The following is a 21,877-nucleotide window of genomic DNA, read 5'->3' on the forward strand; positions in this document are numbered from 1 at the left end:
TAGTCCATGTGCATTCTGGATCAGATCTCCAAAGACACTAAACACTGAGGAACAGGAAGAAAAGAGTTCAAACTGGACTGAATTTAATACAGACATTTCAGGTTGGACACATTTGTTCAGGTTAGTCACATTTTATTGGTACAGGAGAGTTTGGAAATGGAAAGAGTTTCACAATTTAATAAGTTTAATAAGTGATTTTTTGCACTAAAACAAAACATTTGAAGTTGTGAATTCAAGATTTTTTGCTTAATTCAAAATTTTTTTACTTAATTGATGATTTTTTTTTTTTTTTGCTTAATTTAACATTTTTTTCCTTAATTCAAGCAAATATATATATATATATATATATATATATATATATATATATATATATATATATATATATATATATATATATATATGTTTTTGTTTTCTTTTTTGCTTAATTCAGTTCAAGACTGTGGAATTTTTACACTTTGTAAATTATGCCCAGGGGTCGGATTGGAACCTTTGGGGGGATGCATTTGGCCCCTGGTCCGCATGTTTGACACCCCTGCTCTTCATGGTTAAATAGAGCAGTGTTTGGACTGCGATGGGTCGTATTCTGAACCACATGTTCTGCTAACTGTCCTGCTGGTTCTGGATCACATTGTCCAGACCCTCCTGCATGGTGCAGAAGGACCAGGCCTGGTGTTTGTCCATGGATGGCTTTGCTCAGAGCGGCCTCGCTGTAATGAGCCCTGAACAGGAAAACACTTGAAACGTACCAGGAAGCTGCAGGAGCAGATCCAGCCAAAGGGAACGACAGCGTCAGACATAAAAGTATGAGGCATTTATCAAACAGGCTTATTTTATAGATTAAAAACTCTATTTCATTCAACTCTTTACAACATTTTAGTGTCAAAAAAAGATATGAAGATATAATCAATATAAAATGAAACCTAAAAAGGACTAAAATATGTAAATGCACTATTAACTATAATAATATCTGTTCAGACTCATATATGTAAATCAGTGGTGGTCCGTCAGGGCCTTCAAGGCCTTGTCTGCTGGCCTAAAAAATATCTGAATCACAGACTGATGTTAATTCTGTTTTGTCCATGAATACTTCTTCAATAATTCCAGATGCTCTGTCCTCTTCCTTTCACAGCTGTTCCTAAGGTCGTGCTGCTTCCACACATGCATTTTCATATTAAAGCATTTAACCAATCACATTTCAGCCATCATTTGTTGCCAGGCAGGGTGGAGGCCTTCACAGTCCGTTCTGCAGGCCCTCTAGCAGAACATAAGTCTGGATGACACTGTTGCTTCAACCAATCAGATTTCGAGTTGGCGATGCCAGGGCCTCTAGCAGGCGTACGGTGACGTCAGCGTATTCACACCCTGTGACTGGATAGTCAGAGAGCGGACGAGCCAAAGTTAGCAAACTGCATCTGTAACAGCTGCACCAACACTAATAGTGTTGTGTTGGTTTAACAGCTGTTTAGTCCAAACACAACGGCTGAAGGAGGAGAAGAAATGGATTTGGATGCAGATTTACTGTCAAAGCCATTTTCCAGAAATGCTGGACATCGTTAAGAAAGGTCGGATAATTCTAAAGCTAGCGAGCCAGTCACAACTAGGACAAGGATTTGACCGTCACTTTCACTGCACTAACTACAACTGGTATCCCCGCCCTGGTACCCCCGGTACCTGGTACCCCCGGTACCCACATGGATAATCTGTCCAACAGAGTAGTTGAACTGTGTTTGAGGAAAGAAAGGAGGATGGACTTTGTGCACAAATCAGAATTTTTGGTCAGTAAAATGTTACTATTTTCCTAAATAATACTGCAGGTTAATGAGGTTATTATTGGTGCTTCTTTAAGCCTCAGTCACAAAGATTTGTACAAATGATGGGTTTGTATGAATCTCCTGGTTCGTACGAGTTCTGGAGTTCTTAGACATTCGCAGATGCAGCAGTAGTTTCTTCTGTCCATCTTACAAAGTTGGTGCAGCTGCCGTTCAAAATGCAAGAACGTCTTGAGGCTGGAGTGAGAAAATGAGGTGATTTTGAGTCGTATTGACGCCGTACACAGTCATGGTCTACCTAAGGGTGCATTAGACCAGCCTGTCAGAACTACGGACACTTCATGAATTATTTTGACGTAAGTAGGGATGTAACGATTACTGGTATAACGATAAACCGCAGTAAAACTGCAGATGGTTAGTATTACCGTTTAAATTCTAATTCTCATGGTAACTGTGTTTGATTACCGCACTTTTCGGGGAAAAAACCCTACAGTATGTACAGATCTGCTTTAATGTCATATATCTGAGTATAGTTACCTCCGCCAAGGAGGTTATGTTTTTGCCAGGGTTTGTTTGTTTGTCTGTTTGTTTGTTTGTTTGTCTGTCCATTAGTGTGCAACATAACTCAAAAAGTTATGGACAGATTTGGATTAAATTTTCAGGGTTTGTTGGAAATGGGATAAGGAAGAAATGATTAAATTTTGGTGGTGATCGGGGGTGGGGGGGCCCACGGGGGGGGCACTGATCAGCCTTAGCGGAGGTCTGCGCTCTCCGAGTGCTTCTAGTTTTAATTTATTACAGATTTAATTTTCTATACCTAATATTTGGAACCAATATTCACTTTTAAAATCTGTGAAAAGGTTCGTTAAACATCTGTGTGTTATTTATGCAATAAAGTATATACATTTTTCAAATTGGACTTTATATATTTTTTTGTTTGTTTTCTGTCCTTTTGTGTTTTTATAGTAGGTTAAAGTGAAAAAATAACAGACAGATGATCTAGATGAAGTTGTGCTGAAAAAACAGATCCCAAATGGGTATAATAATAATAATAATAATAATGGATTGGATTTATATAGCGCCTTTCTAGACACCCAAAGTGCTTTACATTATTGACCCATTATTCATATAGTAAACATTTGTTTCTATAGTATATAAAGGCCAAATCAAAAGGACTGAAAAACAGACAGAATAGACTCAGACCACTAAGGGTTAATATGTGAATGTTTCTGACACAGAAGGGACAGTGGGACTGTTATTGGATTTTGTTGTTGTCATTTTTTAAAATCCAACTTGGTTCAATTCTTTCAGTGTGTGTATTAGTATTTTTTGAACATTTTGAGCACAATTTCAATAATACTGCGATAATAATGAGAACTGTGATAATTTTGGTCACAGTAACCGTGATCTGAAATGTTCCGATGGTTCCATCTCTAGTCTTAAGGTCAGTGTAGGTCAGCCCTACATGAAACTCACAGCGCTCCCAAGTGGATGGTTTGAAGATCGAACACTGTTTCAGTCCGACAGCAGCAGAAGAAGAGGGACGTTCTAAAGCACTTTATAAAAAAACAGAACATAGTTGAATGTCCAGAACAGTGATTAGTCTGCACCAAAGTTCATGTGAACATCTGTAGTCCTGTCCACTTTCACCTCTGCCTAACGGTTCTACCGGTAACGGTTCCGTTTGTACTCCAGAGCCGTTCCAGACGTCCGATGTGTTCCACTACAGCACTAATACTGATGTTTGGGCTGAGAGTCCAGACAACAGCCAACAGGCGCCACATCCTGGTGTGTACAGGCCACACCCACACACACACACACACACACACACACACACTTTAATGAACCAGCTTTCCTGCTGAATGAAATGTATTCTTTCTCAATTAAGGTCTGGAACCTTTCCTTCTTTCTTTCTTTCTTTTTTTTGCTGCTGCTGTTCATTCCTCTGGCTCCACGCCTGGCTGCTGCGCTGCTGGGTTCAGCTGCAGACAAAACTCGGACACACACATGTCTAGGGATGTAACGATTACCGGTACAACGATAAACCGCGGTAAAATTCCTGAAGGTTAGTATTACTGTTTAAATTCTAATTATCATGATAACTGTGTTTGATTACTGCACTTTGAACACAAACTTGATCTGGAAAATGGTCCAACAGTGGCTCTAAGGTTCCATCTTTAACGCACATTCACTGTTTTACACTCATGTTGGTTCAGGTTCCACATGTAGACCAGTATGAGCTAAAGTGGATCAGAGTCAGTCAAATAAAAACAGAAGAAACTAGAAATAATGACAAATACAAATGTTTCTCACACTATTACACTGAAAACACAATAAAGTATACAAAAATATCCAAAAAATATACTAAAAATATACTAAACTACACTGAAAAAATGCAAAAACACACTAAAATATACAAAAATATGCAAAAATACACTAAAAACATAATAAACTAAAAATATGCAAAAATATACTAAAATATACAAAAAAATACGCAAAAATACACTAAAAATATACTAAAATATACAAAAAATATGCAAAAATACACTAAAAACATAATAAACTAAAAATATGCAAAATACACTACAATATACAAAAAAATATGCAAAAATACACTAAAAATATACTAAAGTATACAAAAAATAAGCAAAAATACACTATAAACATAATAAAGTAAACTAAAAATATGCAAATATACACTAAAATTTACAAAAAATATGCAAAAGTACACTAAAAATATACTAAAGTATACAAAAAATAAGAAAAACTACATTATAAACATAATAAAGTAAACAAAAAATATGCAAATATACACTAAAATATACAAAAAAATATGCAAAAATACATTAAAAGCATACTAAAGTAAACAAAAAATATGCAAAAATACACAAAAAGATCCTAAAGTATACAAAAAAATATGCAAAAATACACTAAAAACATACTAAAGTAGACAAAAGATGTGCAAAAACACACATAAATACATATCTTTAATGCACATTTGTATGTTTGATGTTTACATGTTATTTGAATGTTTCTGCCACAGAAAGTACATTGTACCGATTATTTTATGTTTATTTCTTTTGTTGTTTTTTGTTGTTTTATTTAATTCTTTCAGTGTGTGTATAAGTACATTTTGAACATTTTGAGCCCAATTTCGACAATACTTCAATAATAATGATAACTGTGATCATTTTGGTCACAATAACCGTGATCTGAAATGTTCGTATGGTTCCATCCTTACACGTGTCCAACATACGGCCTGTGGACCCAAACCGGGCCGACGAAGGCTCCGACACGGCCGTAGGATGAATCTGTAAACGCTAAACTGACGCGGAAAACATGAAGAATCGTTTTAGTTCCACATTCAGTCCAGTGGGTCGGACCCAAAGTTCCAGTAGTTCTGGATTTTTCATTCTAGTTTAGTTTGATTTAGTTTGGACTTTTTTTTTTCTAATTCAGTTTGTTTTAAGTTGTTTTGAGAGCAGGTTTGATAGTTTGTATTAGTTTTTTTTTTTCAAAATGCTTAGTTGTAGTTTAGTTGTAGTTTAGTTTAGTTGTAGTTTAGTTTTAGTTGTAGTTTAGTTTAGTTGTAGTTTAGTTGTAGTTCAGTTGTAGTTCAGTTGTAGTCTAGTTTTAGTTTAGTTCAGTTGTAGTTCAGTTGTAGTTCAGTTGTAGTTTAGTTGTAGTTCAGTTGTAGTTCAGTTGTAGTTCAGTTGTAGTTCAGTTGTAGTTTAGTTGTAGTTCAGTTGTAGTTTAGTTGTAGTTCAGTTGTAGTTCAGTTGTAGTCTAGTTTTAGTTTAGTTCAGTTGTAGTTCAGTTGTAGTTTAGTTGTAGTTCAGTTGTAGTTCAGTTGTAGTTTAGTTGTAGTTCAGTTGTAGTTCAGTTGTAGTTCAGTTGTAGTTTAGTTGTAGTTCAGTTGTAGTTCAGTTGTAGTTTAGTTGTAGTTCAGTTGTAGTTTAGTTGTAGTTTAGTTGTAGTTCAGTTGTAGTTCAGTTGTAGTTTAGTTGTAGTTCAGTTGTAGTTTAGTTGTAGTTCAGTTGTAGTTCAGTTGTAGTTTAGTTGTAGTTCAGTTGTAGTTCAGTTGTAGTTTAGTTGTAGTTTAGTTGTAGTTTAGTTGTAGTTCAGTTGTAGTTCAGTTGTAGTTTAGTTGTAGTTTAGTTGTAGTTCAGTTGTAGTTTAGTTGTAGTTTAGTTGTAGTTCAGTTGTAGTTTAGTTGTAGTTTAGTTGTAGTTTAGTTGTAGTTCAGTTGTAGTTCAGTTGTAGTTCAGTTATAGTTCAGTTGTAGTTTAGTTGTAGTTCAGTTGTAGTTTAGTTGTAGTTTAGTTGTAGTTTAGTTGTAGTTCAGTTGTAGTTTAGTTGTAGTTCAGTTGTAGTTCAGTTGTAGTTCAGTTATAGTTTAGTTGTAGTTTAGTTGTAGTTCAGTTGTAGTTCAGTTGTAGTTCAGTTGTAGTTTAGTTGTAGTTCAGTTGTAGTTTAGTTGTAGTTCAGTTGTAGTTCAGTTGTAGTTCAGTGGTCTCTTTTCTCTTCTTCTCTGTGGTCGTATTCAAATCAATCCCAGACAGGGAACAAATGTGCCCAGCCTATACTAGGAGCCCTCCTTTTTATTATGTATATAAATGACTTGGGGCACAATGTGTCTAATGCTGATCTGCATTTTTATGCTGATGACACAATTATTTACTGCTGTGGATCAGCTCTTACAGAAGCCATAGAACATTTGCAGAAAGCTTTTGATGCTGTCCAGCACTCACTTCTGCAGTTCAAACTCATCCTCAATACTGAAAAGACTAAGATGATGCTCTTCGCAGACTCCAAGAAGCTGCCTGAATCTATCCCAGTAGTGACTACTTCAGAGGGAAATGTCCTAGAGGTGGTTCATGTGTAGAAGGATCTTGGTGTCTTCATTGATGACTCCCTCACTTTCAGACCCCACACTGAAAACCTGCTAAAGAAGTTAAAGCTTAAACTGGGCTTTTACTTTCCAAATAAGTTGTGTTTTTCTTTTGATGTAAAAAAGCGCCTAGTCACTGCCACTTTTTTATCTGTGTTAGACTATGGAGATGTGCTTTATATGAATGCATCCTCCAAATATCTTCAGATGGTTGACACAGTTTCTCCTGCTGCTCTGAGGTTTAGTACTAATTCTAAACCAGGACACATCAGTGTGAGTTGTACTCCAGAGTGGGTTGGCCTGCCCTGTCCACTAGGAGGCTGGGACACTTTTACTTCCAAGGCCATACTTGAACTACTGCCTCCCTACATCTGCAGTTTAATAACAAGAAGAAATATTGAATCCTATTGTCTGAGATCAAATGAACATTTGCTCCTCTTTGTGTCATTCGCCCGTACAGAGCTGGGAAAAGGGCATTTGTGTACTCTGCTCCTTGATCATGGAAATGAAAATGAAAATGTTTACATTTACAAACTACTTTTTCACAAAAAATGTGAATAACCTGAAATGTATTCATGGAAGTGTCCTTTTACTGTGTGTTTGTAGATCCACTGCATCTGTACGTTAGAATGAACCTGTGTAAATGATAAACTGAGGCAGAATACTGGTACAATTACACTTATTTTGCTTAATAAATTTCAGTTTTCTCACGGTTGTTCATGTTATTCACATATTTTTAAAAGGATCGTTTGTCGATGTAAACCACACCTGTCAGACTCATTTTAGTTCAGTTCCATATTTAATCCAATTTGATCTGCAGTGGGCCAGAACCAGTCAAATAATGACTTAATAACCTATAAATAATGACAAATCCAAGTTTTTCTTTTTGTTTTAGTACAAAAACCCCAATTAAATTATGAAAATATTTACATTTTACAAAAAAGATGTGAAAAACCTGAAAAAAATGAAATTTCATGTGAAAAATTTGTGCAATTTGAACACTGTTCTGCTTGGACTTCTTATTTCTACATGTGCATTCACACACAGTGTCCATAAACATTTAGGAACAGACAGAATATTGTTCAAACTGCACATTTCAGGTTGTTCATCTTTGTTTTTATTTATGTATTTATTTGCATTTTATTGTGAAAGAATAGTTTTGTAAATGTAAATATTTTCACAGTGTAATGTTTTTTTGCACTTAAATTTTTTTCCACATAATTTTTCACAGTAAATGTGTGTTTGTCATTCTTTCTGGTTTATTGTGTTGTTCTTTTGACTGTAGATCACATGTGTCTGTATGTGGAACCTGAACCAACAGGATTTGTTCAACCTGGACTGTTCAGGGTCATTTATGACCTTTCATCCTGCAGGGCCGCAATGGAACCTTTGGCGGGCCAGATTTGGACCCCAGGACGCATGTGTGACACCTGTGATGTAAACGTTTTCATCATGTAATTTCACTGTTTTACACTAAAACCAAGAGAAAATTTCAGAATTGACATTATTTCTATATTATTCTGTTGTTCTTGGACCGGTCCGGTCCAGTTCAGATCAGACTGGGAGGATGTGGAACCTGAACGAACAGGAGTTTGACACACCTGGACTACACTGTACTCTGTTCTTCGTTTTTTTTTTCCAAAGTCTAATAAAAAAAAATAAAAAAAAAACAGTGGGAAAAAAACTCATCACTGCATTGCCTTTTTTTTTTTGGCCTTACATTTCTGCTGCAAAACTCTCACCCAGTAAATCCTTTCTTCCTTCCCCGTTCATGTCAGACAGTCCTTATACGTTAGAATTAACCTGAGCGCTGCAGAGAACAAGCGCTTCCTGTTCATGCCGGGGCTGACAGACTCATTCTCATCAGGTTCCACATTCAGTCCAAATGTGATCTCCAACAGACCGGACCGGGAAAATACTAGCATGATAGTCTAGAACAGGGGTGTCAAACATGTGTCTGAGGGGGCCAAAGGTGCCCCCCAAAGGTTCCAATCCAACCCCTGGGATGAATTTACAAAGTGAAATATCCCACAGTCTTGAACTGAATTAAGCAAAAAAAATAAAATAAAAAATAATAATAATAATAAAAAAATTATATATACACACATATATATATATATATATATATATATATATATATATATATATATGGATATGTTTGCTTGAATTAAGGAAAAAATGTTGAATTAAGGAAAAAATGTTAAATTAAGCAAATTTAGCAAAAAATCTTGAATTCACATCTTCAATTTCTTTGTCTGTTTTAGTGCAAACAATAACATTAAATTATGAAACTATTTACTTTAATAAACTATCCAAACAAAAAAGCTGTGAACAACCAGAAAAAAATGACACTTCTGAAGAAAAATAAGTGTGATATTAACACTATTCTACCGCCACTTCTCATTTACACACATCCCTTATGGATCACATCTACATAGTGTAATATTATTTTTTTCACATCAAACCGAGAAGAAAATCTGGGGTCATTCTTTTTGTCGGTTATTCTGCTGTTTTTATTTGACTGTAGATCAGGGCTGTCAAACATGTGTGCCCCCCAAAGGTTCCAAGCCGACCCCTGGGACGAATTTACAAAGTGTAAAAATTCTAGTCTTGAATTGAATTTAGCAAAAAAATATATATCTTGAATTAAGGAAAAAAATCTTGAATTAAGACAAAAAAAAAATCTTTGTTTTAGTGCAAAAAATCACATGAAATTGTGAAACTCTTTCCATTTCCAAACTCTCCTGTACCAATAAACTGTGACTAACCTGAACAAATGTGTCCAACCTGAAATGTCTGTATTAAATTCAGTCCAGTTTGAACTCTTTTCTTCTGTTCCTCAGTGTTTAGTGTCTTTGAAGATCTGATCCAGAATGCACATGGACCAATGAGAAGTGGAGGAAGAAGACTGAGAAAATTACACTGATTTATCTGAAGAAATGTCCGTTTGTTCAGGTTCTTCACATCTGTTTGGTTTGGATAGTTTATAAAAGTCAGTATTTTCATCATTTAATGTCATTTTTTTGCATTCAAACACAGACCTAAATGTGCAGTTGTCATTCTTTCTGGGTTCTTCTGTTCTTATTTGACTGGTTGGGTCCACTGCAGACTGAATGTGGAACCTAAAGAACAGGAGTTTGAGAACCCTGATCTAAATAATGACAACTCCAAAGTTTTCTGTGTTTTAGTGCAAACAAAAACATTAAATTATGAAAACATTTACATTTACAAACAATTCAAACAAAACAGATGTGAATAACCTGAAAAAACGGACATTTCTTCAGTAAAATCAGTGTAATTTTCTCAGTCTTCTTCCTCCACTTCTCATTAGTCCATGTGCATTCTGGATCAGATCTACAAAGACACTAAACACTGAGGAACAGGAAGAAAAGAGTTCAAACTGGACTGAATTTAATACAGACATTTCAGGTTGGACACATTTGTTCAGGTTAGTCACAGTTTATTGGTACAGGAGAGTTTGGAAATGGAAAGAGTTTCACAATTTCATGTGATTTTTGGCACTAAAAGACAAAAATCTGAAGTTGCGAATTCAATATTTTTTTGCTTAATTCTCTTTTTTTTTTTACATAATTCAAGATTTTTTGCTTAATTCAAAATTTTTTTTACTTAATTGAAGATTTTTTTTTTTGCCTAATTCAACATCTTTTCCTTAATTCAACATTTCTTTTTTGCTTAATTCAAGCAAATTTTTATTATTTATTTATTTATTTTGCTTAATTCAATTCAAGACTGTGGAATTTTCGCACTGTGTAAATTCATCCCAGGGGTCGGACTGGAACCTTTGGGGGGGGGGGGGCACATTTGGTCCCCGGGACACATGTTTGACAGCCCTGTCCTAAACCTTAGCGTCACCACTCTTTGCGTCGAATGGGTTTGGGTCAATGTGACTCATCATTTGCAACTGAAATGCAGGAGGTTTAAAAGATACAGATAAGATGTACCTAAAAAAACTGAAAAGGTGCCGTGTCCAGTGTGGGGGGTAACAGATTACAAAGTAATGGATTACTGTAATTTCATACCTTTTATGGGTAACAAAGTAGGTAACGCACTACACCAAACATACTGATAAGTAAATTGCATTTCTGGACTGTAGGAAGGCCATTTTTTGCTTAATTCAAGATTTTTTTTGCTTAATTCTCTTTTTTCTTTTTTTGCTTAATTCAAGATTTTTTGCTCAATTCAAAAATGTTTTTACTTAATTGAAGATTTTTTTTTGCTTAATTCAAAAAATTTTCCTTAATTCAACATTTTTTCCTTAACTCAAGCAATTTTTTTTTTCTTTTTTTGCTTAATTCAAAAATTTTTCCTTAATTCAACATTTTTTCCTTAACTCAAGCAATTTTTTTTTTTTTTTTGGCTTAATTCAATTCAAGACTGGAATTTTGGGGGTGTTTTCGCCTGTCAAAGGAATCCACTTCTGGTGTATTTTTTCTTTAAAAATAGTTTGATTAAATGTAAATATTTTCATAATTTAATGTTATTTTTTGCACTAAAATAAAGACAAAAATTTGAAGTTGTCATTATTTATAGACATAGTGTAATATTATATTTGTCCCATCCAACCCAGTAGTAAATCTGCAGTCGTTCTTCTGTGTGGGTTCTTCTGCTGTTCTTATTGGACTGTAGATCAGGTTGGTCTGGATGTGGAACCACAACTCAAATGAATCTGTGGAGTTTTTACACTTTGTAAATTCATCCCGGGGTCAGACTAGAACCTTTGGCGGACTGGGTTTGGCCCACGGACCGCATGTTTGACCCCCCAGGTTTACGTGACCCCCCCCCAGGGGGCTGGTGAGGTGACAGCAATTAGACACGTCCGCAGTTTAGAGTCGATCACTTTGTGTCTGATATCCTGGGATTTGTCTTTCCCATCATCCCCAAACCCAGATGAGGATCAGCACTAATCTGATCAACAGTGTCATGATGCACAAGTCCATTTATTCCAGGCTTTCTACAAATAAAATAAAATACTGTTCAACCCTTAAAGACCCAAACAAACACCACACAACCAACACCGTCTACTGATGTAACGTCTGAACCAAAAAAACGACTAATATACTGGAATAATTAGTGTTAAATACAGTTCTTCATCTTTTCATGGTCATCAGATATAACCATATTTGGACGTTCAGAGGCTAAGTAGTTACCGTGGAAACACTGTCATCTTCTCCAACATTCATTCACCAGTAAAACCCATGGAGTTGGATCAGTGACAGTGGATAAAAATGAACAAAAATGACCCCAAAATACCCCTACATAATAAAAGATGAAGTTAAACGAAAAAATAAGCCAAAAATTTCATAAAGTAAAAAAATCAAACAATAAAATAAACAGCAAAATGAACAAAAAAGCCAAAATAATGAAGAAAATGAAGAAAAATGTATAATAAATCAACAAAGTAATAAATGACATTAATGAAATGAACCACAAACTGAACAAACTGGAAAAAAAAAAACAACAAGAAAATAGTCAAAAATAAACAAACTAAAGATTAAAATTTAAAAAGTTATACAAATAAAATGTAAACATGATTTTCCAGTCAAACCCATGCAGTTGGACCAGTGCCAGTGGATGGACACACTGGGTTTATGTTCCGATAATGACAGACTGGACTGAAAAAGACACTGTTTATTCAGCTGGATCTGTTTTAAATCTAATAACCTGAAAAACAAATCTACAAAATAATAAATAATGTGAAAGATAAGCTAAAAATGTACTACAATAAACTACAAAAGAATAAAGTACGCAACAAAATGAACAAAAACAGGCAAAGTAATGAAGAAAATGAACAAAAATTAAAAAGACATCAACAGAAGTAACACAAACTGAAACAAAATTGGGTTATATTATTATATATTATTTAGTTATATTATAATCTTCTACAACATGGGTCGGCAGCCTTTCCCATAATTTTGGGACAGAAATAAAAAAACAAAAAAACAAAACATCTGCCTGGAGTCAAAAGATATCCATGTGTTGAACCTAAATCCCAGTCTCAGTGCATGTACAGAACTACTATGGAGGACTGAACCTGCCATGTTGAAAAATGTCTACACAAATATAAAAATGGTTTGATAAGTTCATTCCCGTAACATTTATTCATCTATTTTGTCCTTATTTATATTTTTCCTTATTTAATTTTTATCCCTGCATTTATTTCTACATTGCTTTCTTTTTTACATTTTCTTTATCTCTTTTCTTGTTTATTTCTATATTTTATTTTCATCTGACATCTTATTAATTTATTGTCACTTTTTTATTCAGTCATATTTACCTCTTCAGTAGTCCCCCTTTTGCATTTTCTTCCTCGATTTATTTCTGCATTGCTTTCTACTTACATTTTCTTCAGACTCCACACAGAAATAAATAGGCAAAGTAGAAATTCATAAATAAAAATAAAAATATATAAAAATTTATATTTTTCCTTATTTAATTTTTATCCCTACATTTATTACATTTTCTTCAACATGCCCCCTTTTGCATTTTCTTCCTCTGTTTATTTCTACTTCACCTATTTATTTCTGTACGGAGTCTGAAGAAAATGTAAATAGAAAGCAATGCAGAAATAAACAGAGGAAGAAAATGCAAAACGGGGAATACTGAAGAGGTAAATATGACTATGAATTTAAAAAATGACAATAAATTAATAAGATGTCAGATGAAAATAAAATATAGAAATAAACAAGAAAAGAGATAAAGAAAACGTAAATAGAAAGCAACGCAGAAATAAATGCAGGGATAAAAATTAAATAAGGAAAAATGTAAATAAGGACAAAATAGATGAATAAATGGTACAGGAATGAACTTATCAAACCATTTTTATATTTGTGTAGACATTTTTCAATATGGCAGGTTCAGTCCTCCATAGTCTTTAAAACTGCAGAACATTAGAATAACTTTATGGTTGTGAAAATAAAAGCAAAATGTGCTTTAAAAAAAAAAAAAAAATCTGTGTTTTTTGCCAAAACCACATGGAGCCACTTGAGAAGGACCCAAGAGCTAAATGTGGCCCAGGAACCACAGGTTGAACCCCCCCCCCCCCCCAAAAAAAAAAAAAAAAACCCTTGTTCTCCAACACTGACTGACCAGTCAAACCCATGGAGTTGGATCTGTGACAGTGGATAAAAGAAACCGAAAGAAAGAAAAGCCAGCCTACTACATAATAATAATGTGACAAAAGAAGCACAAAATGGACAAAACTAAAGTAAAAAAAAAAAAGAATCAAACAAGAAAAGCACTCGGAGAGCGCAGACCTCCACCAAGACAGATCTGCCCCCCCGATCACCACCAACATTTAATCATTTCTTCCTTGTGCCAGTGTCAACATTTCCTAAAAATTTCCTGAAAATCCATCCATAACTTTTTGAGTTATCTTGCTAACAAACAAACAAACAAACAAACAAACAAACAAACAAACACACACAAACAAACAAAGCAAAGCGATCACAGTTCCTCCTGGCAGAGGTAATAGGCAACAAACTGAACAAAAACAGCCACAGTCATGAATTTAAGGGAAAAACCTCACAATAAATCCACAAAATGATCAGGAACATTTACAAAATCAGCCCCAGACTGAACAGAAGTGAAGAAAGAGCAGAAACCCCAGAACAGACTGGGTCATGTTCAGTTCAGGACAGACTGGACCGGGTCTGGTTCTGCTGGTTCTGGTTCTGTAAACCCCTGAACAGACCGGGTTATGTTCGGTTCAGGACAGACTGGACTGGGTCTGGTTCTGCTGGTTCTGGTTCTGTAAACCCCTGAACAGACCGGGTTATGTTCGGTTCAGGACAGACTGGACTGGGTCTGGTTCTGGTTCTGTAAACCCCTGAACAGACTGGGTTATGTTCGGTTCAGGACAGACTGGACCGGGTCTGGTTCTGGTTCTGTAAACCCCTGAACAGACCGGGTTATGTTCGGTTCAGGACAGACTGGACCAGGTCTGGTTGTGCTGGTTCTGGTTCTGTAAACCCCTGAACAGACCGGGTTATGTTCGGTTCAGGACAGACTGGACCAGGTCTGGTTCTGCTGGTTCTGGAAACCCCTGAACAGACTGGGTCATGTTCGGTTCAGGACAGACTGGACTGGGTCTGGTTCTGTAAACCCCTGAACAGACCGGGTTATGTTCGGTTCAGGACAGACTGGACTGGGTCTGGCTCTGGTTCTGCTGGTTCTGTTTTCTCTGGTTCTGATCAAATAAACCTTAACTTTACTCTGAGCTTTAACGAACATCTACATCACAGGTGTCAAACATGCGACCCGTGGACCAAAACCGGCCCACAAAAGGTTCTGATCCAGCCCACGGTACGGTTTTATGGAGTGTAAAAATGACACTGAGGATATTAACACTCAAAGGTGTTGGACTGGTGTGAGCCCAGTGTCGCCTAAGTCCAGTAATAGTCTACTGACCATTTAACAATCAAATGTCAACAACCTGAAAACTACGTACAATCTGAACAATGTTCTGTCTGTGACTAAATGTTTGGTGGATTTGCAGATCTGATGTGTCAGTCGTGTTCATAAGTTGACACATTATATTATAGATGTTATTCTTATTTTAGTTCCACATTCCAAACTTCCAAATTTCAACTATATTATTTTATCTGTGTAACTATGGAGGACTGAACCTGCCATATTGAACTATATCTACACAAATATAAAGATGGCTTGATAAGTTCATTCCTGTACCATTTATTTATCTATTTTGTCCTTATTTATATTTTTCCTCATTTAATTTTTATCCCTGCATTTACTTCTACGTTGTTTTCATTTACATTTTCTTCAGTATTCCCCCTTTTGCATTTTCTTCCTCTATTTATTTCGACTTTGCCTGTTTATTTCTGCACGGAGTCTGAAGACAATGTAAATAGAAAACAACAGAAATAGAGGAAGAAAATGCAAAAGGGGGAATGCTGAAGAGGTAAATATGACTATGAATAAAAAAAACAGACAATAAATTAATAAAATATCAGATGAAAATAAAATATAGAAATAAACAAGAAAGAGAAAAAGAAAATGTAAATAGAAAGCAACGCAGAAATAAATGCAGGGATTAAAGTTAAATAAGAATAAAATAGATAAATAAATGGTCCAGAAATGAACTAATCAAACCATTTTTATATTTCTATACACAGGGTGGGGAAGCAAAATGTACAATATTTTGAGGCAGGGATTGAAAGACAGTGTATGACCAATTAGTTTATCGAAAGTCATGAGAATTTATTTGCCACAAGAAAATGTCCATAATAGAAAATGTTTTTATTCTATGTGTCCTCCTTCTTTCTCAATAACTGCCTTCACACGCTTCCTGAAACTTGCACAAGTGTTCCTCAAATATTGGGGTGACAACTTCTCCCATTCTTCTTTAATAGTATCTTCCAGACTTTCTGGTAATAGTTTTGCACATAGTCATTCTCTTCTTTCCATTATAAACAGTCTTTATGGACACTCCAACTATTTTTGAAATCTCCTTTGGTGTGACGAGTGCATTCAGCAAATCACACACTCTTTGACGTTTGCTTTCCTGATTACTCATATGGGCAAAAGTTTGTGAAAAGGTATGGATAATAGTGTTAGGTATGATTATGACATCAGTATATGTTTGGGTTCAAAACAACTGACGTAGTGTCTGCTGAGAAAAAACAACTACATGTTCAGTGTACATTTGGCTTCCACACCCTGTACATTTTTCAATATGGCAGGTTCAGTCCTCCATAGAAACTAAGTACAATTTGAACAATATTCTGTCTGTTACTAAATGTTTTGTGGATTTGTAGATCCCATTTGTAAGTTGTGTTCATAAGTCGACACATAATACTGTAGACGTTATTCTTATTTTAGTTACACCTTCCAAACTTCCAAGTTTCAACACTATTATTTTATTTGTGTCCCATTGTGTGTAATAATGCACATGTACAAGTGATACGTTGAGGCAGAATATTGTTCAAATTTTGCTTATTTTTCTTAAGAAATTCAATTTTTTTTGGTCATTCAAAGCTTTTTTTGTGAAAACATAGTTTGTAAATGTAAACATTTTTATATTTTAATGTTTTTTATTGCACTAAAATGAAGAGGAAAAACTTGGAGTTGTCCTTATTTCTAGGTTTTTATGCTGTTATTTGAATGGTTTGGAAAGTGGAACCTGAGCTAAACTGAGTTTGACAGTCTGATCTAGATGAACAGTGAATGAAACAGAGAAAATATAGGATTTACACCAAAAAAAGCATAAAATAAGGAAGTTAATATTATAATAAATGGGGATAAATCACTTCAGAACAGTTAAATATACAGATGAACTACTTCCCTCTAGTATTTATTTATTTATTCATGTATTTTCTTTTTTCTTCCAGGCTTTGTAGTAGTTTGGGTACTTTTCAGGTTTGTGAAGAAGCCCTCTGTGTTCACATTGAACACCTCTGTCTGTCTTGAACCCAGTGAAAACTCCAGTACTTCTAGAAAACAGAAAAGTTCCCACTAGATAAACCTTTGGAACATGAAACATGACAGAAACCCTGTCGGAGCTGAAGTCCCAGAGGGTCTGTCTGAGCTCCAGAACCCCCCTGACACATGGACTGGACTGAGCACAACTGACCCAAATGAATGAACACACCCTGGTTCCGGTGCCGTTACCCACCTCACCTTCCCCTCCGGTGGCTCTGGACTCCAACCGGATGACTGGCACCGAGGGGGGGCACAGCTCTCAGATCCGAGCCGGTACCGCGGTGCTCGGCATAGTGGTTCCGAACCCCAGCGTATCCGACTGGGACCGACGGAAAAACCCACGGACCCACTAGAATAAATCCATCAAAAAAAAAAAAAAAAAAAAAAAAAAAAAACAGGCCGAGGACCAAAGAGCACCGAGTCCGCCAGCTGCTCCGGGGCTCCGGGGGAAACCGAGGGGCCAAAGTCCGTCCGCTGCAGCCGGAGTTCAGGGCGCACAATCCACTGACAGAGGGGGGGTGGGGTGGGGTGGGGGTCCTGGTTCTCAGTGTGAAGATGGAAAACACAAACACGAAAACAGATCCGAACGTGTGACAGACACGAAAACAGCGAAACGGTGGGAAAAGTGCGCGCAGTCCGGTCCCGGTCCGTTTATTCGGTGCGTCTTTTACGCAGCAGCAGCACTTTGAGCTCCGTCCTCTCTCTCTCTCTCTCTCTCTCTCTCTCTCTCTCTCTCTCTCTTCGGACTGGAGTTGATCCTCACTTCTGTGTCCAAACTCCAGATGAGAAGTGCGGAGCTCACAGCCTTCCAGTCCTTCATACAGCACACACACCGTCCGTGGGTCCGTGGGTCCGGTGCGCACGCATTCACAGACAGTCCTCCACCCGCACCGAGCTGCTCTGAAGAGCAGGAGGACCGACAACAATGAGAGAGGCCGGGGGGAGGAGAGAGAGAGAGAGAGAGAGAGAGAGAGAGAGGAGGGGGGAGGAGACAAGAGAGGCGGGGGGGGGGCGCCTCTGTTCCCCCTGTTATTCCACTCCTCCAAAAAAAAAAAAAAAAAAAAAAAACACACACAGCCCCATCTCTGCAGAAAAACCCCCAAATAAAAACCTCAAACCTTCTGCCCCCCCCCCCCCCCCCCAAAAAAAAACAAAAAACAATACCTGATGAACATAAATACACACGAATGCACTATATATATATATATATATATATATATATATATATATATATATATATATATATATATATATATATATTTATAATTTGTCTCACATGTGCTCACAGCTCTTCTTTGTGTGTGTGTTCATATTAAATCAGTCTCAGTGAATCCAAAGGAACTCTGTGTTGGTAAATGACAGTTGTTCAAATGGACAGGATTTCAGTTCTGTTCAACATGTTGATGCTCATATGAACTATGTTTTCAGCTCCAAAATGAACCATTTCAGCACAATTAATGCTATATTTTCATGTCACAAATGGACAAGTTCTATTTGGACTGAACTGAGCTGAAAAACAAATCTTCTCTTCTTTTGGATTCCCCAGTTTTTCTTCCCAGATTCTCTCCTCCATATCACATGTTTTATTTGTACAGGTTCAATCTGGAGTATGGTGCTGATCCATCCTGCTTCTGTTCCACCAATACATACATGAAGAATGGCACACAGCACTGTTTACATCAACACTTTTACAATAAGAAGCATTTTTAGACACAAAGAACAATTCTAGATTGTTCTTTCCTCTTTAGTCTGATGCTAAACTATCCAATAAATAATAGTGCTCCTAGTTTTTGCACAGGGATCATTAGTGTAAACGCTGACATGGCTGCAGAGCATCAGTATGATGGGATCCACAACAACCATGTCACATCCGTCCACTGACACATTTAGTGTTTTTGTGTCAGCTGGGATTGTTTTAGATCCACAATACCAACAGTTATGAAGAAGAGCACAATTAGCAATAGGAAGTCTAGAAGTTTATTCCTAATAAAGTACTGGGACTGACCAGAGCATCATGGGTAATGTCACGTCCGTCCACCAGCAAAAGTTTTCACATCCACGTGCTATTCCAAATCCAATATTTATGAAAATAGAGCTTCCACTGTCAGAGAATATCAGTAGTCTGTGCACAAATGGATTAGCATTATTTACACACACTTCTGTGACTGTAGGACAACTGTTCTGGACACAAATGGACACTCATGTGACCCTGAAGGACATTTTAGCCTCTCTCTCTCTCTCTCTCTCTCTCTCTCTCTCTATATATATATATATATATATATATATATATATATATATAAATATATATACATATATATATATATATATATATATATATATATATATATATATATATATATATATATATGTACACACACTACTGATCAAAACTTTTAGAACACCCCAGTGTTTCCAGTTTTGTCTGTAAATTCCAGCAGTTCCAGTTCAATGAACAGCTGTAAATGGTCCAAAGGTCAGAGTGAACTGACAGAGGAAAAAAAGACTGAACACTTGAAACTCCATGGACTTAAACTCGTGGACTTAAACTCTGTAGTTCAACTCCATTCATATTTCCTTCAGTAGTTCCAGGACTTTTTGGGTTTTTTTTGTTGTTTAACTCAATTTGTAAACTACATTTTTGGACCACAACATAAAATGGGTGTTTTTTTCACTGTATTGTTTGTATATAAACTGTATTTGTCCGTTGGACACAGACTGTCCTTTTGTTTTTCCTCCTGAATGTCTTTGAAGACATGATCATGTGATGACATCACAGCCAACGCTGCCTCTGATTGGCTGCTCCTGATTGGCTGCTCCTGGCTCCACTCCAGTGTTTCGCAGATGTGCGATCATTACTAATGTCATGTGATCGTGACCTCCGTGGACACCCCTCCCACTAGCCCCACCCCCTATAGCCATGTACCGCCCCTTCCATGTCCATATTTGGTTTCATAGTCACCACATGTACATTCACTATTTAACACTGGAAATAAACTGGAGTTGATGAAAGTCCTTTTTCTGTCTGTAGTTTCATAAACTCCATCTGTCCAGAAGGAGAAATGGAGTTAGTTTGAACTACGGCCACGATGAACGACTGGAGTTTTACAACCTACGCCTGGGAACGAGTTTAAACAACACTGAAATAAGAGGAAAGAAGTCCAGTGTGGAAGAGCCCCTTAATGGACCTCAGCTGTCCAGTACCGTTTAAAGCACAGGTGTCAAACCTGCGGCCCAGGGGCCAAATCTGGCCCACCGAAGGGTCCAGTCCGACCCACCAAAGGGTCCAGTCTGACCCACCAAAGGGTCCAGTCCGACCCACCAAAGGGTCCAGTCCGACCCACCAAAGGGTCCAGTCTGACCCACCAAAGGGTCCAGTCCGACCCACCAAAGGGTCCAGTCCGACCCACCAAAGGGTCCAGTCTGCCCCCTGGGATGAATTTAGGAAATACAAAAATTACACTGAAGAAATGAACAGTCAAGGATGTTCAAATCATTTGAGCTCAGTTCAGTCTACAGTGGGTCAGAGCAGTAAAATACTATCAGAATAAACTATAAATAATGAAAACTGTTAATTGTCCTCTTTGTTTTAGTGTAAAAAAAAAAAAAAGTTACATTACACAAGAATATTTACATTTACAGACTAGCCTTTTATAAAAAAAAAAAAAAAAAAAAAAAGTGAATGTCTGAAATGTCTTAATAGAAGTCTGTGGAATTTTAATAATATTCTGTCTGTTATTTAATATTTGGTGTATTTGTAGATCTGCTGTGATCTGTAAGTTGTGATGCACATGTATAAATGATCAACTAAGGCCTAACATTGTTTACATTGCACTTATTTTTTGTTAGGGATTTTCAGGTTGTTCATACACTACAAACAAAATGTTAAAGGTGGGTCTGAGATCTTAGAAAATGGCTTCCAGCAGCTCCATTTTGAAAATGCTCCGTTCAACAGTGCCACCCCCTTTCCTCAGACGTCCCTCTGAAGCCACGCCTCCAGAGTACTGGCACACACAGTGCTTGTTCCAGAGGGTTCACCAGCGCTGCACAGGAACACTTCAGCGGCTGAGGCTCTGCTCCGGCCCAGGCTCCGGTCCTGTACGGGCCCAAGTCGGGCTGCGACACCGGCTCCGGCCTCAGCCCCGTCTACGGCTCCGGCTGAGGTTCCGTCTGGTGTATCCACTCATCCCTCCTTCAGTCTCCTCTAACCCCCCCGCTCTTCCAGAACAGTCCCAGTTCAGAGCTGTGGGACTAATGTTCCATTTCCTACTGGTTTATGTTTGGGACTAAACAGTTTACTGGTGAACTGTCCATCCTAATAGAACTAATAGATCCAGGTTCTGGTTCTGGCTTCACTTCCTGTACCAGCGCTTCCTCTGGGAACGCACGATTTATGCTCGAAGAGGGGTACGAACAGAGGGGGGAGGGGCCAATGGCAGTTGAGTTTGATAGACATATCACCGTTCAATCATTTCCAGTGGGCGCTCAAAATGATTGGATGGTGTTTTTTCAGTCCTGTCTGTTCCACAGGTGAATGATTTTTACAATTTTTGTGTTCGAGCATTTAATTAATTAGTTGTAATCAGGGTGTGAAGGGGATTTGAAGGAATAGAGCAGTGGTGGCTGCTGGTCTTTCAGACAGGGGAAGCTCATTGTCGGCTTACATCAAAAAAAAAAAAAAAGTCCAGTTATTTAAACATACATTGGTCCCTCCGTTCCTTTTTCAGTAAATGCTCAGTGTCCTTATCGTACCAGTAGGCGT

At 37.0% G+C, this 21,877-nt stretch overlaps 1 protein-coding gene across 1 annotated transcript in view; it reads right to left on the reverse strand.

Moving 5' to 3' along the window:
• Positions 1-17,438, reverse strand: part of fgfr4 (fibroblast growth factor receptor 4) — an 81,438-nt gene extending 64,000 nt beyond the window's left edge. Inside the window, 1 exon segment of the mRNA XM_030129731.1 lies at positions 17,312-17,438. The gene's annotated coding sequence lies outside the window, so the exon portion shown is untranslated.
• Between the last annotated feature and the right edge of the window lie 4,439 nt (positions 17,439-21,877).

The sequence above is a fragment of the Sphaeramia orbicularis genome, unplaced genomic scaffold, assembly GCF_902148855.1.
Source record: "Sphaeramia orbicularis unplaced genomic scaffold, fSphaOr1.1, whole genome shotgun sequence".
Taxonomy (NCBI): domain Eukaryota; kingdom Metazoa; phylum Chordata; class Actinopteri; order Kurtiformes; family Apogonidae; genus Sphaeramia; species Sphaeramia orbicularis.